This window comes from Mytilus californianus, unplaced genomic scaffold, assembly GCF_021869535.1.
Source record: "Mytilus californianus isolate M0D057914Y unplaced genomic scaffold, xbMytCali1.0.p SCAF_4, whole genome shotgun sequence".
In the NCBI taxonomy this organism is placed as follows: domain Eukaryota; kingdom Metazoa; phylum Mollusca; class Bivalvia; order Mytilida; family Mytilidae; genus Mytilus; species Mytilus californianus.
Genome location: NW_026262690.1, coordinates 6,558,052 through 6,577,112, shown reverse-complemented (window position 1 = coordinate 6,577,112; position 19,061 = coordinate 6,558,052). Strand labels below are relative to the sequence as shown.

Below are 19,061 nucleotides of genomic sequence, written 5' to 3'. Positions count from 1 at the left end.
CACGAACAGATATCTATGACAAACATTTCTTAAATTGTCAGTATATAAATTTAGATTTTTTTTAAGAAATGTAGGTTTCAGCTTCAGCAGACTAAATTGGCTTTTGATAGATTGAAGGCTTATGTAAAAATAAGAAAATGTGGTATAATTGCTAGTGAGTCAACTATTCAAGAAAGTTCAAATCAAGAGGAATGCTAGCAGTTATATCTATACGACCTTATGAAAAAATACGGGAACTGTAAAATCGGTTATTAAAGGCCCCGCCCCGACATGAAAAAAATATGAAACAATTCAATTGAGCAAACTAACGGCCTTCTTTATTTCAAAGCTACATGTATCTTGCCACAAAAAAAGCCCAAATACATGTATATAACAGAATTGATGTTACGAAAACCACTGAACTACGTGCTTTTGACTTTGGACAGACACATAAATACACAGAATGTGTGAATGTGTATAGGCCCTTTATTGGTCATATAGCTCTACACTCCTATCTATTTTATACATTCTTTGGCTTTCAAATATTTAGCATTGAGCGTTCCTAGTGAAAGTAAATCCAGAAAAGCGTTATAGATGCATGAAATTTATAAAGTGTTGTTTTGTGAGGGGATCAAAACGTAGGGATCGATGTTAATGTCTGTTTTATATGTGCAATAATATCGGTCTTCTAACTTTAGTGAAACTCTGCAGTTGTTCAGTGACGGATCCAGGGGGAGGGTTCAGGGGATTGGAACCCCCCTTTTTTTGGACGATCATTTGAATGGGGACATATAGTTGGAACCCCCCCCCCCCCCTTTTGCCCTGGGTTGGGAACCCCCTTTTTAAAATGGCTGGATCCGCCCCTGTTGTTTCATGTATTTGATATGCAAATTATCACAAAACTAAAAGGATAAGATGGATGAATTAATAGTTGATCGTTTAACGTCCAGTGGCATATATTATAGATTCATTATTAGGGGGAGTACAATAATTATGATATAATGATGAACATTGGCAATCATACCACAACTTCTTTTTTATAAGAACGTACATGTGTAGATTTTCGTCTTTTACTGTAAACGACAGTGTCCCCGGGAGTCAAAGCCGAAATCAAACTTGTGTAAATTTCTGAAACATACATTTCATTATTTAACCCAATGTAAAGCAAAACAAATCATACCTTTTTGAGCTATAAAACCAAGGCAACCCTTTATACTAGTCAAAAGTTGCTGGATCGTGATAGATGCATACGAAACTTCAATTAATTGTTTGTATTTTTCAATCTTTTATATCCGATAAAGATGAACACAAAATCTATCGGATAAAAACTACCGATTTTTCTATAAGATAAAATTTATCCTTATTGGAGTCAAATTTGTCATATGGATTCATAAAGGACAAAAAAATGTCCTCAGTAACGGAACAAAAAATACCCCCATGGTAAAATAATCCGTCATTCTTTAATACAAAGTATTATTGTGAATTATTTTTTCGGATATTAATCTTTTAGACATACATTAAAAACGGTGTCCTTGATATGCAACCATGAACACAATGAAAAGTGAATCTGTGAAAGTGTTCCATGTTTATTCCATTTAAATAAAGACTTGTTATGATAATACAATATATTTAACTATTTTATCAAAAAAAATAAATAAAAAAGAATATCTTAAACTCGTAAACACAATTTCAAGTTTAAAAAGTTCCTCAATTTAAAATCCTTCTTAAGGAATACGGGATATATTTGCGTGATCTTATACTTGTTTAATTAAAAAAATGCCTTCAAATACATATGTTTATTTGTATTCAATTTTCCACAAAACATATTTAGCTTATTTTAAATGAAAATAAAGAATAGAGAATAAAAACAATGTTGAAGAGAAAATACATATTCGTGTTAAATTCGCCTCAGTTTAATTTGTTACGGCGATATTATTTTGCTAGACCGAATGCCAGTAAAGAGATCTGCATTGACATCTACTTTTAAACTCACATAGATTTATAATTACTTCAATCAATAAATAAACTCGGACTTTTTACTTATATTTATCTTCTTTTGATGACTAATGGTTTTTATAAACAATAAAAAAATATTTCACAACAACCCTACAAAAATACAGATGTAAAAAAAACATGGAATTCATACATAATTGATACATCCTTGAAGTATACTGCCATTGAATATATTATTCTTCATGTTTGTCACTACATTATGATTGTAACACGAGCAACACAACGTGTGCCATATGTGGAGCAGGATCTGCTTAAATATTCAGGAGCGCCTAAGATAACCCCCGTTTTTTGTTGGGTTCGTGTTGCTCAGGCTGTAGTTTTCTATGTTGTGTTTTGTGTACTGTTGTTTTTCTGTATATTTTTTTTCTTTTTTAACCATGGCGTTGTCAGTTTATTTTCGACTTACGAGTTGGAATGTCCCTTCTGTATCGTTCGCCTGTATTTGATCCCCTAAAGTCTGTCCGTCCAATCTTATTAGCGCTCTTACATGTACAATTATTTCCAAATATATATAACGTATAGCATAGGTTAATATCAGTTATGTCTTGGACAAGTTCGAAAATCAGTTCCGATTATATTTTTTTCAAAAGAGTTATGCCCCTTGGAAATATTAATGATATGCACAATTGTGTTGTATGCATGTTCAACTCTGGCCAATTTTTTATTAACTTTTTTATAGGTTTATATCAGCCATGTCTTGGATAAGTTCGAAAATCAATGCCGAACAATTATTACTAAAAGAGTTATGCCCTTGGTAATATTGATTATATGGAAAATTGGACTGTAAAAGCTTTCACGTGTACAATTGTTTCCAGAATTCTGTGAAGCTTATATCATAGGTTTTGATTAGTAATGTCTCGGACAAGTTAGAAAAATCAGTATTGATCAATTATTTTTAAAACAGCTATATGCGCCTTGGGAATATTATTAATATCATAATGGAAACTGCATCGCAAATGCTCTCATGTGTACAGTTCTTGCCAGAATGCAATGAAATTAATATCAAAGGTTTACATCAGCAATGTCTCGAATAAGTTGTGAAATCAGTGACGATTAATTTTTAAAAAGAATTATGCCTCTTGGAAATATTTCATTTCAAGTTCATTTAATATTAAGTGATCTCATGTGATAATTTCTTGCAAAATATATATTTTAAAAATGTATATATCCCTAATAATTTTATTAACTATGTATTTGCATTCAGGTATCGCAGATCAAATTTATTCGGTCATAGTGTGTTAATTTACGTTTTTTGATTGAGTTAAGCCTTCCAATTGATATTTTATCGTGTGTTTTTCTATGTTGTTATGTTATACTATTGTTTCAGAAAAAGGGAGAAGGTTTGGTACCATTAAAACGTTTAATCCAACTGCAAATGTTTGCACCTGTCCTAAGTCAGGAATCTGATGTACAGTAGTTGTCGTTTGTTTATGTAATTTACTCGTGTTTCTCGTTTCTCGTTTTTATGGCCCTGCAACGAAGTTGTCGGTGCCATATAGTTTTACCCTTGTCCGTCATTCCGTAATTCCGTCATTCCGTCATTCCGTCATTCCGCAACAAACCATTATACGGAGTTAACCATGATGAGTTACAGATCAAGTTTAAGTTTTGTTCCGCTCCGCTAATTTTTGCCGAAATTACGGGCTTTGGACTTTGATAAATTGTTGATAATCACAGTTATACAGACTTTTTTTCTAAACGCTTTCAGATATTGGAATGATTTTTGGCATGTGAGTTAACCAAGATGAGTTACAGATCAAGTTTAAGTTTTGTTCTGCTCGGCTAATTTTTGCCGAAATTACGGGCTATGGACTTCGATAAATTGTTGAAAATCACAGTTATACTGACTTTTTTTCTAAACGCTTTCAGATATTGGGCTGAATTTTGGTATGTGAGTTACTCATGATGAGTTACAGATCAAATTTAAGTTTCGTTCCGCTCTGCTATTTTTTTGCCTTAATTTCGGTTTTTGGGACTTTGATAAATTTTTGAAAATCACAGTTATACGGACCTTTTTTCTAAATGCTTTCAGATATTAGGCTGATTTTTGGTATGTGAGCTAACCATGATGAGTTACAGATCAAGTTTAAGTTTCGTTCCACTCTGCTAATTTTTGCCAAAATTAAGGGTTTACAATTATGAAAATTGTTGAAAATCACAGTTATATGGAAATTTTTCTATATGCCTTCAGATTTGAGCTGATTTTGATATGTGAGACTACCATCATGTTTGACGGTGTCCACATGTGTTATTGAAATTGCAGATTTTTCAACTTTTTGAGACGGGGCCATTCGTGTCGCTTTGACACATCTAGTTTTATATAGATTAGACAGTTGGTTTTCCCGTTTGAATGGTTTTACACTAGTAATTTAGTGGCCCTTTATAGCTTGTTGTTCGGTGTGAGCCAAGGCTCCGTGTTGAAGGCCGTACCTTGACCTTTAATGGTTTACTTTTATAAATTGTTATTTGGATGGAGAGTTGTCTCATTGGCACTCATACCACATCTTCCTATATCTATATATATGTAAGGTTTATATCAGCAATGACAACTTCGGAAATCAGTGCCCATGAACAATTTTGAAAAGAATTATGTGCCATCGAAATATCATTGTTGTTTATTTTTTCTATCTCCTGTTCTAACATCGGACTCCGATTACTTTTTACTTATTTTTTCTGTGCGTTTTGCTGTATGGGTTTGTTTATTTCACATTGGCTAGAGGTATAGGGGCTGGTTGAGATCTCACAATACTTGTTTATCTCATCCGCATTTCTGCGCATGTCCCAAGTTAGGAACCTCTAGCCTTTTCAAGTGTTATGTGTTGTTTTTTTTTTTTTTTGACTCATTTGTATGTTTCGGAATTAAAGTTGCGTCCATGTCCTCGAACTGGTATACATTAGTGTTTAGGGACCAGCTGAATTCCGCCTCCAGTGCGGTATTTTTTCGCTGCGCTGTAGACCCATTGTGGCCTTTGTCCGTTTTCTGCTATCTGGTTGTTTTGTATTTTTGACACATTCCCCTTTTCCGTTTTGGGGTGCCTTGTATAATTTTGTCTATGGTCCTGATATTACAAGATTATTACATGGCATTTTTTATATCAGTTGTATTATCATTCCAAGGTTCAATTTCAGCCCAAGAGCTTAAGGCTGGAGGGCTGATATTGACTTAGGGCTGAAATCCATCCGATATGAAAAATGAAAAATTACGTATTATGATCTTTTTTATCATATATACTTCAACAATGGAGAAAAATAAAAGTTTAATATATAATTGATCCTTTAAAGTGGTTCTCAAGTAGAAGTTCAAAAAGGGAAAAAGTTTACAACGGACGCCAAACGTAATACATTTGATAGGAAATCTTTAATCATATGCTCAACAGAGGAGAAAAACAACAGTAAAACATATTTTTATATTGACGAATAACCGAGGGGCGATGAAGGTTCTGATATGAAAAAATGACATGTATTTTATAATATACTTCAGCAGAAAAATTAGTACATACAAAATCTATTTTTTGAACTTTGAAAAAAAAATGCATTTTATCGTATCATTTGTTTTGCATTATTCAAAATATATTTTCCTGTTTCCTAATATTTTGTCTTATTTTGTTATAATTTTCAATAAAATTGTGACTCGCAGCTGATATTTTACATTATCAATGTACAGACAACCTAAAAATCGGTACATATCAGCCCACTAAGCACCATTATGGAAAATAATGAATTTACATAAATTTAATGGTTATATCATACTGAAAAATTTATAAGTTATTTGCTCTAAGCATGGAAGTAATATTGAGAGGAATAACAACGACTAATTAGCATGTATTTATGGCCTGCAGAGCTCTGTACTAAAGTCATATGATTTTATCCAATTATAGTCTCAGCGGCAAGACCCCTTTGGTTACTATCTGTGATACCGCGGTTGTAAAATGGCATCTGGTATTTCTTATCAGTCACGTGATTTTATCGAGTACGGTAATTATAAAGCACCTGTGTGATAAATCCTAGTTTATTAATTAACAAGGTGGCGCTGTATCATATAAAACTTTTACCTTCAAAAAGAAATCGAATGATGTAAAAAAAACTTAAAAAACGGACGAGAATTGTTTACACTACAGCAGTTAAACATGGAAAATTGTATTTATTTTTGCATATTTTTGCTTTTTACCGTTCGTTTTAAACTGGTCTAAAAGTATTTTCCGATTGAAAGCGGATCCCGAGTAAAACAGGTAATACCGACGAAGCGATCAGGTTTCACATGATTTTTAACAAAATAAAGAAGACATAGATTTTTTAACTGTTGAAATGTGCAAATTTTATCGAGATTTAAAAAAGGATATTTACTTTCAAGTATTTTAAATTTATGTATATATGTAATAAATGTCATTGATTACATTATTGAAACTGGACAACTAAAATCGGGATAATAAGTTCGTAAATATCTATTTTTAAAAAGTGTTTTTATACAGTTAATATATAACACGCTACAGCTAAAATAAAAACAAACAGACAAAATGAGTTTGACCCTATCTGCCTAATCGCAAATTCATTTATACGAATTAGTTTAAAGAATAGAAACGTTTGTGAATATTTTAATTGACTGGTATACACGCATGACTTGGATTATTCATATTTAATAAAAGGGGGTCCAAACTTATTTTTTGTACAATCATATTCTTAAATTTTTAAGAAATGGCGTCTTAACTATCTGTAAATATTAAAATTGAAAACGATCCACCCATGTTCTCCAGTTTTTAAGATCGAAATAAACAGAAATAGGAAAATTAGACTAAAATCAACATTGAACGAATTACTCTATTCGGCAGCGTACATCAGCGGAATGTAACGAGTGGACTATTCGGGTTACTTCGCACGTATATACGACAACAACTTGTCTGTTCGTAATTTCCGTGAACACGAAAACGACCGAAAAGTGTCAGTGATTTGATCGATCACATGCCGAGAGTCAATTACCATGCCATATATTAAACCAATTAACGAGTTATCGAAAGATGGGCGGTAACGCAGATGAAACCTTTGAACTGGCGTTGTAGTTATTCCTTTCAATATTACTTCCATGCTCTAAGTATTTGATAAATACATATCTTATCTTTCCCCGTATGTGGACATAAGCAACATGACGGGGCCACGTGTGGAGCTGGATCTTGTTTACCCTTCTGGAGCACCTAAGACACACCCCACCCCCAGTTTTTGGTGGGGTTCGTGTTGTTCATTCCTTAGTTTTCTATATCGTGTTTTTGTACTATTGTTTGTCTATATGTCTTTTACCTTTTTAGCCCTGGCGTCTGTTTATTTTCGACTTATGAGTTTGAATTTCCCTTGGTATCTTTCGCCTCTCTTGTCGTGTTCTGTAGATATACAGTTTTGCGTCCTGAAATAAACTGATCAGTTCTATATTTGAATTAAATGTGAATCTTTGTGTGTAACATCTATGCCTACATTATTTATATCAGTTTGTGCTGTCGATTGTAATTTATGAGTTTACAATATGTGAGGTTCAGTAGTTATTTTTCTTCCTCCCTTATACTAAATTTGTTTCATTAATGAAGACTATCTGAAAATTGTGTTATGAAACAACGTTGATTTTTAATGTAAAAGAGCCTAACTGATGGGATTTATGGTTTTACCATATTTTGCAAACATCTATCAAACTTCGATTTTAAAAGGGGCTTGACACAATCTTAAACTTTACATGTTAATGTATAAACTTGCATCGAAGACCTTAATAAACACAGCGAAATAGTTTGTATTTGAAAGAGAATGCAGACCCTATAAACTTCTTAAAGAGTTTTTGTTTTTGTTATGAATGATCATCTTTATATAATTAGGAGGGGTTACACAATTTGTTTTCCTAAATGTTTCAAACTTGCGGTGGCGCCATCTTTAAGCATATAATTATAAGTGGTAATTATATGGTCAGAAATATGACATACTGATGCTGCATACTCAAAGTACCGATACCAAGCTTTAAATGTTAGTGTGGATTGAAAACGTTTTAAAAAATGTGTAAGTTTAACAATAACTTCAAGGGAAATGAGCTTTGCGTGGCTTTCTTATCGTTCCCCTTAAGTTTTACGACATATCTAATGAAGCAGGGACTTTCTATACTAAATAGTTTAGAAAGTTCCTGAATGAAGCGAGCCTTTTTTGCCGTTTATGTTGTACTGTTACACAAATTTCCAAGGTAAGGAGGCGGGTTAGAGGCTCACAAACATGTTAAACCCGTCACATTCTGTATGTGCTCTCCCAAGTCAGGATTCTGTTGTTCGTTGGTGGTCGTTGTTTGTTGTCTGCCGTAATTGTTTTTTTTGTAGTGTATAATTGTTTTGTCACAAATCAGGTCGTTGGTTTTCTCGTTAGAGATAATTCACATGTTCCGGATCTTTATAGATTATGCTGAACACACGTGCACACGTTGAAATGTCTCGCCTTCTTTTTTTATAATCAAAATTGAAGTATAATAATGCGGTTAAGGTCAAAATTAAGGTGAATTAAACAGCTAAGCCATTTTGACAGTTCCTGGAGTTTATGATTTGGTAAAAAAAAAGATCAGAAATTCGCCAATATCAGACCAAAGGTGTCACCACTGGCATCATGATCGGTAACTTATCTTTCTTCCTTTATTTGTATATATATCTGACTGTTAGAAGTATTACCAGTTAAGTCAATTTGTTCTCAGTTGTAGAATAGGTTACCCTTTTGTTTGGAAAAAATACCCAAATTAAAATGGAAGTAACAGCTACATATATTCGTCTGTCGCTATGTAAGCAGTAATCTGTAAAATATATAAAAAAAATATTTACCCAAGCCTTTACTAATAACAATTAGATACATTATATAAATTAATGTGTTCTGTTTATATGCACTGTGGTGTTAAAATGTTTTTAAAAAAATGTTCGAGTTATCCCTCTTTGTACATAACAGGTCAACTGACTTATGATTATATTGGTTTCCTGATGAATCATTCCCAATCAGAATGACAGTTGTGAGAATGGATGGATGAAAGTAGTATATCATATGTCTCTCTTTGTTATGATTTATATGCCTGTTTTAGAATTTGAATTATACTGTTTAAAAGTCTTTTCTCACGCTAAGAACCTTAGTCTGTATACTATTCTTTTCTAGAGTTTTTTTTATCACAGATTCTATTAATGATTCCATTTTGGCCCCAATATTTCGTTCTAATGTAAACACATTTCTTCACCGGAAAAGGTGTGTTATTCTTTAATTTATTCTATTGTTTTTATTTGTTTTAAAAGTTTTAAGGATTATGGTAGATGTTGGCAAACATTGTAACAAGTTATTTTACAAATTCTTCCAACACACAAATGGTGGCAATTAAGAATGCCATTCTGTATATTATGCTATGATACCCAATAAATTAATCGCATAAAACAGTGACTTGTGGGGTGCACATTTGCAGATAGATATAGCAAGGATTTGTATAGTAAAAGAACCTTCTTACTATACAAATCCTTGGATATGGCAAAATCATTGATATGGACAGACTAAGATAATGGTATGTATATCATATCAGTAGTTCATTAGGACTTCCCTTCATCTTGCTTCAAACTTGGTAGACAATAACATTTAAAAGTCCATTTCCCAATTAAAAATCTATTTCTGTGCAAAGAATTTTATCTAGTGGGAGTTAAATTAATATAACAATTCAGTCAGGTCTGCATTCAGCTCAATGTAATTTTCCAGTTAAATAATCATGTCAAAATTTTTTTGGCAAATTTCAGACTACATTAACTTCAAAGTAATGAACTCATAATATGGTTTCTTCATCTCAACAGATAGACAAATGAGTTGATTCACCAAATCATATTTTTTTCAAGAGATTTGCAACCTTTTTAAACCATGTTTTAAGATTTTATATGTGGCACCACCCCTCGCCTATTGAAATTATGGTGAAAACTAAAAAATTTGGTAAATGAGGAATATTCTAACATAAGTATTTGTTAATGTAGGTGGCCACTGTTAATTTTTTTCAAAATGCGGTCATAAATTTTGCAAAATTATGCCAAAAATCAGTTTATAATGAACTTCCCTACATTATCGACATCACAACTACACCACTTATGATGCATTCGATTAAAATCTTCTTTAACAGAAACAATTAGACATTATAACATATGCCTTCATCAAATTATCATCACATTTAAAAATGTTCAGATTTAAGAGCAAAAATAAGGAGTTTTAATAAAAAAAAAAATAATTTAAGACTGATACTGTGTAAATATTCACTGCAAAAAACTAAGTTAATCTATTAGTAAAATACTGAAAAAGCAAAAGATCCCTCCAACATGTTTGACTTTGCCATATTCTGTATGTATGCGCCTGTCCCAAGTCAGGAGCCTGTAATTCAGTGGTTGTCATTTGTTGATGTGTTACATATTTGTCTTTCATTCATTTTTTGTACATAAATTAGGCCATTAGTTTTCTTGTTTGAATTGTTTTACATTTGTCATTTTCAGGGCCTTTTATAGCTGACTATGCTGTATGGGCTTTGCTCATTGTTGAAGGCCGTACAGTGACCTATAACTGTTATTTTCTGTGTCATTTGGTCTCTTGTGGAGAGTTGTCTCATTGGCAATCATACCACATCTTCTTTTTTTTACATGACTGAAGGTGCAGGGCTGAATAACCTCTTTGAAAATTGTAAATGCCAATACAACTGCATACCAAATACCATTGACTTCTCATATGTAAGTTCCCTTTAAACTGACAAACACAAACTTTAACATCTAAACAATGCAAAAGTTTCCAAGTCAATAAACTATGGGTGGCAGGGCCATATGAGAGGGAATGCTATTACAATTGCATACTAAATATCATTGACTTAGTGTTGTTGGTTACTGTAAAGTCAGAAATTATTGCGAGGTTTTTATTATTGCGAAAAAGTTGTAAACCCAATAATTTAATCTTGTATTTTGAAATATTTTATATGAATTAAACAGGATTTTTCTCAAAATCGTAAAAATTGAAATCGTATTTAAGTCTAAACTGACAAAATCTCAATAATAAATGCACACAATAGTTTCTGAATTTACAGTAATCAGAAACTGATCTAATCACATCTTCAAAATGTAAACTATGCAATTTAAAGGACTGAGGGGGCTGGGCCAAAAAAAGCCATGGAAATGAGATGGATCACCTTGCAGACAATCACAAAACATGTAAATTCAGCTCAAGTTTCTAAGTCAATAGACCATGACTGAAGGGGCAGGGCCAAATAATCTCGATGAACTTGATATGTGCCAATGCTAATACAACTGCATATCAAATACCATTGACCTACCAATTGTGGTTCTCCTTGAATTGACTTATTAGCAAACTTATACATGTAATCTAAGCATAGATGTTTCATGTGTTGGCTCTCCAATAATTGGAAATCATTCATGTTTTTTTTTTGACATATGGAATAATTCGGAATAGCATTTTATATAATACGTAAACTATTGTTGAAATCATACCACAAAAATAGTCTCAATTGTTGTGAAATGTTCCAAAGGTACCGTCCTGAAATGATTTACCCTTTATATGTGGACTAACAAATTATTTGGGGTCTTCCATGTATTGATTTACCATATATAAGTTTACTTCCTAGCAAGGTTCTATGTGCGAAAACACTGCTTCTGCACTGCTTTTATGTTGTTTTCGTATATGTGACCTTGAACTTAAGACATCATATTTGATAGGATCTTTCTCATTAAATAACATATATCCAAATTTAGGTGAGGCCTTGGTGGCGTTGTTGTCGGAGTTGTTAAAACTACTGTATCACTAGCCTTTCAACTTTCAACGCAGAGGTTGTAAGTTCGAACCCTGCATGTGGCAAGTGCACTTGACTCATCTTAATGGACTATAATTGTCAGTTTTCCTGTCGAAGGTTGTGGTTCTCTAACGTACTACCCACTAGCCAATGAATCCAAATACAGATTAAATTGCAGCATAATTCCTTGAAGTTCCCCAAAAAACCTTTCACTTCCATTTTTGATCTGTGGCTTTCGACATTTTAACCTCAAACTAGATCAACATACCCTTAATTAATATTCAGACTCCAGCCAACCAGTCTATAAAATAAGATGTGGTATGATTGCTGATGAGACACCTAGTCTATAGGTGCTCCAAAGTTCAAATGAGGCTAATTATAAGCAGCTGAATGTTGCTGTACAGCCTTCAACAATGAGCAAAATCAATACTGTATACCAGGAAGTTTTCTATATAATCCCTAGGACAAAACAAGGGGAGATGATTCAAACAAGAATTAACAGACTAATTTATAACCAAATAATTTATGAAAAACAAATATGACAGACAAGTACTTCTTCTAAATGGATTGTGTCCTTGGCATTGAAGCTGCAAATACCAGTTTTTATGTCTGACCTTGCCTCAAGGACATAGTCGGTCATCAAAATTGATGAATTATGCTAGGGTCAAGATATTTGTAACAAACTCATACCTTTGAAGAGGAACTAAATAAGGACCTTTCAATTTTTCAACAAACAGAAACATTTCTATGTAATTGTTCTTTATTAAAAAGAGAGACAAACATATGGTAACATAGAAAAACATGCACCCTGCATTAAAAAACCCTATAGGGAAAAAGCATGGGTGTGTAATTGTAACAGATATCTCAAGAGTACAATTGTCATGAACAAACAGGGTTGTTAGTGGAAGAACTATTTATTACATCGAGACTACCACATGTAAAATTGTCATGAACAAACAGGGTTGTTATCAACAGTGTGAAAGTTCAATTAAATCAATTTCATGGACAGGGTTTTTCATTTTGTTAGATAAATCTTTGTAAAACAGGCAAAATTTCGTAGCATATAAAATGCAGATATATCTATAGAGGTAAATTTCTATTTTGTATTCGACAGAGCTGATGAAATACTAAACATTTTGAGTTTAATAAAACTTGATCAAAAACACCTTCAAATATTGGAGATTAATCTTGTTACACAGAAATTAGTATCTTAATAATTCTGTGACACTTAATTAAAATCAATCAATTAATCATTAATCCCAACAAGAAACCTTAACCTATAACTACTTATTAAAAGGGTGAGGGTGGGGTGGGGTGGGCGACGAAAGGAGGGGTGAATCAAACTTAAAATAAGGGTGTTGACCAAGCTGTCACCATTATTCTGTAGTCATTATATTTGGGACACGAAATTGGGCTTGGGGCAAATAATATCAGATGCATTTTTGTAGATGATGACTTGTAAATAAAATTTGAAATCCCCATGCCAAACCAAACCCCTTAATGCATTATCTAGACCTCTGTTTACAAGCTTTTTTTTTTACAGAGCTCTAAAGAATACTTTCATCTTACTTTATATACATCTGATATAACTTATCTAACTTACATTGATACATAAAAAAATGATAACTTATATATTCTTAATTGTTGACCTTCCGTGCAGTGACAGAATTTACAAGTATGAAGAGAAAAGCAGGGGTAATCCCTCCCCTTACGCCTCAATCTCAGCCTGCTAGTCTCTCCATTCACCAATGAATGTTAATCAGGAAGGCAACTAAAGCAATTCTGTAAAAAATAACAAAACATTTTATACACAAAAAATATCAGATGCATAAAAATAAAAAAAAATCATTGTAAATATACCGAAAATATTTAACCCACATTTCATACCACCCAGTTATTATCTAGAACTCTGATAAAAATTCTTTTTTTTCTTTCTTTTTTTTTTTACAGAGCTCCAAATAACAACTCTCTTCAAATCGTATACATCTGATATGAACAACATTTGTACAAAACCTTTACCAAAGGAACTAACCAGTATGAAAAGATAAGCAGGGGTATTCCCTCCCCTTATACCCATTTCTCAGCCTGCCAGTCTTCCCATTCATCACAACTGGTGTTCCTGATAATTTACAGAACACTATAAAAAAGAGTGTTGTACATCTAGATTGGACATAGTGTGATGATAAACTATAAAGATAATATACACTTGCAGTGCATCCTTAATTTTGTACTATGCTGAATACTTGTAGTTAATCTTCAACGAATCAATCAAATGTAAATAAATACAATTTGAAATTCATAGAATAGCTTCTGTTTTCCCTGTTTGTCCTTCATTCACACAAAAAGAATTTAATAATTTTAATGAAATAATGCAAAACTCTGTCTCAAATAAATGTTTAAACATTTTCCATCCTCATTCTAATGATAATACTTCTTTATAAATAGTAATCATAAATGTATTCAAGATTGCATAATGAAACTGTACAAAATACCACAAATTATTTTTTTTACATTTTTTTTGTCATTCCTCACAGATTTATTCTAATGTAACCAAAACATCTTCGAAAAAAGAGATTTCAACCAATGGCAGCTGCCTGATTGTTTTCACTGGTCGCACTAAAGTCCTCTACTTTAACTACTTCATGTATTAACTATGACCATTTAAGGGAGAACTGTAGGCCTCTGAAATTCTAATGTAATCGACATGTCTGGTTAAAAAGACATAAATCTTTACAACTGACTCTCTCTTATCCTTCCTCTCTCTCTCTCTATTGATTTTTACAAGAATACTAATACACTATATTGTTTGTCAATAATTGTTTCCAAGTTCATCCACATGGCAAAGTCTCTTCTTCTTTATCAGTTGATTTGTAATTTCTCAAGCTCAGTTAATCTACAAAGAAACAACAAAATGTCAATTAAAACATGGCAATTAAATTGATAAAATAACATTTTTAATTCTTGATATGTCAGAAGTGATTCATACCATATATACATATAGGATTGATTGATTGATTGTTGCATGCTTAATGTCCAGTGATCAATATATCATGCATATTTTGAACATGCTTAAGGTGGTATGGTTGTCTTTCACCATCTTGGATTGTAAAAAACAGAGAATCTAAGGTCCAGATTTTCAATCAAGTTAGCAAAATTAGATGCAGAAATGAAGATAACTTATGTGAATTTGCATTTCAAAGAACAAATTTTTAAGATGATAACTCATAAATATTAATATTTTTACAAGATTATTTCTGCTTGAAATTTAAGTGAAGTAACTCTGAAATAGTGCATTTTCTGAAGGAATCTACTTGGAATTTTGCTATTTTGAATTTTAGCCAGATAAAACGCACTGTGACCCTATCTTTTCTTTTGATATTCTCAAAGCATTTTCTAAAAGCTAACTTTTCGTATTCTATTTTACAATTCTATCATTCAGTTTAGATTCTAATCACATAAAGATGTTTTTTCCTGTGTAATCCATACACAATATGTCATTTTGTAACAACCTGTAGCTTGAACAAATGTGCTGTGACCATACGTTTTTATAATATTTTTGAACATATTTTAATATTTACTACGCTTTGGCAAAGTATGAACAAATTCTATCATTTTTAATTTAGACTCTCCCATACCACCTTAAGGGAATACGATACAGTAGCAGGGGCAGATAATAACGTTTTCAAATCTTTTCGTGTTGTTTTCGCGACGTTGTTAATCAGAACGTTGTAATTTCGCGAAGTTTCTAATAAGAACGATTACATTTCGCGACGTCGAGTTAAATGTAGTCACCGTGATTTGTGGAAAATCCACTGACGTCATAATTCAAGTTGCGCGAATTTGAAACAAAGTACCTGCTAAGAAAATTGGCCATATCACGTCATAATTCCGGTTGCGCGAATTTGAAACAAAGTACCTACTAAGAAAATCGGCCATATCACGAGAAAATTGTTATATTTATTCATTAATAATGAGGTCAACACGACTCAACAGTATTAACTTGAAATGTGAAAAAAATCAAACCACATTCATAATTTTGTATGCGTTTTATTTCATATAGGAAATGAATAAAAGATAGGTAAATAATAATACGTCGATGAGACAGAAATCCAATTACACAAAAAGCCCAATAAGTAATTTAGATATCAACGTACTGTCTTGATCAAAACATAGTATCTACACCATTTTGCAAACTCTAAATCGTATGGAAAATTTTACAGATAAATTTAACAGAGACTATCAACAAAATGACAAATAGCATGATAAATAAAGACAACGCCCAATACTGTTCCTGACTTTGAATAAGTACACTAAAAAGTTAAACGGCATTTTTAGAATTTAACCCAGTGGAATATATATGTGTATGAAAAAGAACTGTCAGTTAAAAAGACACAGTTATAAGCCCCGTATTATAGATGGAATGACAGACAGGAGGACGGACCGACATACAGACAGGGGTAAAACAATATGCCACCCCCCCCCCGGAATTGGGGGGAGGGGTATAGAAATACCCTGAAGACAAGCTTACGCAACTTATCTATTAATACAGAATAATGCAATTTCATGCTCTAATACCGACTGCTGTACTTCCTATGAAATGTTAAACTACACCGTAATGGACTATATTGAGATAATTACGACATGAATTTGCTTGAAACAGCTCTAAATATTCACTTTTTTAACATGTTCAGAGTAGTTCTAAGCTGACCCGAGTTAATGTGGGTATGGTATTGTGTTCATATAATGCCTATATAGTAGGCCGTTAGTTTTCTTGTTTAAATTGATAACATTTTTATGTCGGGCTTTTTAATGCTGACTTTACAGTGTGGCTTTTTTTTGTTGAAGGCCGTACGGTGACCTTTAATTTCGTTTATCTTCGTAATTTGAACTATGGTTGATAGTTGTTCTCATTGGCAATGGTACCAACTGTCCTTATCTTTATACTATCCCACTTACTTTATAATTGTTTCGTATTTTGTCATGTCGGGGCTATTTGAATAATTAAAATTATGCCCAAGCTGTGTTGTCTACATGAGTTGACGGACAAATGTCGGACAGAGATGCAATTTTTTTTTTATCAGATTTATCTTTTTTGTTTCCGCACCTTTCTTTTCTAAAAGTATTTACTTTTTGTATCCGAGTTTCGTAACAATTCATAAAAGTTTGGCAAATATGTTATGCTATTTTACGAGTAACCAGCTTTGAAATTTTGATGATTAATACATTGTATCATTGTTTTCGAAAAAAAACCTTGGCTATACCAATGAACTTGACAGCGTAATCGTGAACGGCGGGAATGATTTCACGGCGTTATTGCGATTAAAACTTATTTCAATGTAGTTTAGCGCCCTATTGGCAACCTATTGGTTTGTCATTACAAAATCAAGGTTTATTGCTTTTATTGAAAAAACAAGCACATGGACCCCCAGTTTTTTCTTTTGCAATCAATCAAATAATGTTTAAAGAACGCTCCGCCAAAATTTTAGGAAAAAATCAACGATCGAACTTTTTCTGCACTTCTGAATAGACGCAAAAATATTGTCAATTTCTTTATTTCACTAATAGTAATATAAATTCTGAAATAATTATTTGGTTTAACTTTAAACTTGTTACAGAATGGTCATGCCATGGACCAAGGGAACATTTTACAAAAAAAACGGTTAAGTTATGACTGTTCGTTCAAAAGTATTGTAACTTTCCTTAAAAGTCCTTTTTTATGAAATTTCAGAGTTTTCGCTTCAAATATGCAATTTTCGGACCAAATTATCTCAAAAATTAAGTCATGAAGGTATATTTTTCTTTGCATATTTCAAAAGTACACATCGAAATTGACCTTGTACCAAAATTTCAAGAAAAAATCAACGAGGGATCTCTACTGTATCGTATGCCCTTAAAGGAAAGTTACCATGCCATTATAATTTTTGCATCACATTTATAAGCATTAAACATAACATATAACTGAGAAACGAGAGTATTTAAACTTGCTAGTATCAATGTTTCTTATCAAAATTTCAAACTTTCAAATATTTTGGTCAAGACTGTGTGGCTCAGGGCTTTGCTCATTGTTGAAAGCTGTACGGTGACCTATAGCTAATTTCTGTGTCATTTGGTCTCTTGTGGAGAGTTGTCTCATTGGCAATCATACCACATCTTCTCTCTTTTTTTATATTAACAGTATTATGGATAAAAAAGGTATGATGATAATCAAGTTTCCATTGTATAATTGCAGGAGCAATATTTCATAACCATTTTGTTTTTACTGTAAACTTACCTTGAAGTTGGTAATATAGTACTTCCAGGTCCTACTGTCCTAAGATCTTTAAATAGATCACATACAATTCTTATTTCCTGGATATCTGAAGAAGAAAAAATCATGTACAGTCATATCCTCAAGGATGTACTTAGGTGAGGTTTTGGAATTTGTGTTAAATGTTCAGACTCCTTGGTGTTTTTCGATACGATACAAGGTAAAATATTTTGCCCCATAACACCCATTTATTTTTTCATATAAGACTTAATAGATCATAAAAGGTCATTTAACAAAATTTAAGCAGATTCTTGATTTTTTTTCTTTTGATTTGAGACCCAAATTATACCAATGCAAATATAAGGTAAAAGTCTGAGCCAGCCTTTTCCTGCCATATTTTATAAATCAAATATCTCGAAAAGGAGCTGCATGACCTATCAATATTTTTAGTTTATTTTGATCCTTAACTAATACTCTTTCAGCTTAAAGTATCAATTTTAAATGCTTGATTTATTAATTTTTACCTTATATCACCTAAGTACATCCTTAAAAATGCCTATATGGAATTTAAATTATAAGTCAAAGTAGGACAATTTTCCACTAAGTACTTTACTGGGCTGTGCAAACTTAAAGTACTGTTTCAGATTTTTATTTCTTTTAAGGTTATGCATGATTTTAATGACTTGTAATGAGTAGTTTTTCACAACAGTCGCTACCAGTGGAGTCAAAGCTGCTTATCCTTTATTTTCTATTCAGAGCAAGTAAGTGTATATATCCTTCATTGTGGTGGGGTTTGTATTGCTAAATCTATTTTCTGGATGAATTTTTTTTTATTGCTCCAATGCAAAAACTACCGGTGCAAAAAAATTTGGTTGTACACTTTATCAGAATATATTAATGAAGACCTTTGGCTTTATGCATTTATCTTGATAGCTTTTCTGAAAACACAGTGAATTAACACACCAAAAATAAAATAAGAGCTATAAGGTTAATTGCAACATGTGATCAGAGTAATGTTGCCAT

General features: G+C 32.3%; 1 long non-coding RNA gene across 1 annotated transcript; it reads right to left on the bottom strand.

Annotated features, from left to right (window-relative positions):
• Positions 1–13,571: 13,571 nt before the first annotated feature.
• LOC127737363 (uncharacterized) lies at positions 13,572–18,663 on the bottom strand. The gene is made up of 2 exons (XR_007999441.1): positions 18,063–18,663; positions 13,572–14,684 (listed from the first exon to the last, which is right to left on the bottom strand). It is a non-coding gene; the product is annotated as an uncharacterized LOC127737363 (long non-coding RNA).
• Positions 18,664–19,061: the final 398 nt, after the last annotated feature.